Raw genomic sequence first — 329 nt, forward strand, 5'->3', positions numbered from 1 at the left:
AACACACTGTGACCAAACACAGCTGCTGACATGATGCTTCACTCTGTACAGCATCACACACACACACAGTCCTCTTATCATGCGTGTGTGTGTGTGTGTGTGTGTGTGTGTGTGCGGACTGTGCGTGTGACCAGATGACATCCAGCAGATGATAGAAGAACACTCGTCCATAAGAGACTTGAGACTTGACTTAGAGTAAAAAAAGACTTGTGAGCGTCTCTGACACACACACACCTTAATGTGGGCGTGTCTCTGACACACACACACACCTTAATGTGGGCGTGTCTCTGACACACACACACACACCTTAATGTGGGCGTGTCTCTGAC

The 329-nt window shown here is 48.3% G+C and overlaps 1 protein-coding gene across 1 annotated transcript in view; it reads left to right on the forward strand.

Annotated features, from left to right (window-relative positions):
* The window catches only part of LOC310791915 (stonustoxin subunit beta-like), a 30,558-nt gene extending 30,461 nt beyond the window's left edge, over positions 1-97 (forward strand). The window contains exon 4 of the mRNA XM_083653597.1: positions 1-97. This exon is cut by the window's left edge and continues 557 nt beyond it. The gene's annotated coding sequence lies outside the window, so the exon portion shown is untranslated.
* The last annotated feature ends 232 nt before the right edge of the window (positions 98-329 follow it).

This window comes from Poromitra crassiceps, assembly GCF_964638095.1.
Source record: "Poromitra crassiceps genome assembly, chromosome: 17".
NCBI classification, from domain to species: Eukaryota; Metazoa; Chordata; class Actinopteri; order Beryciformes; family Melamphaidae; genus Poromitra; species Poromitra crassiceps.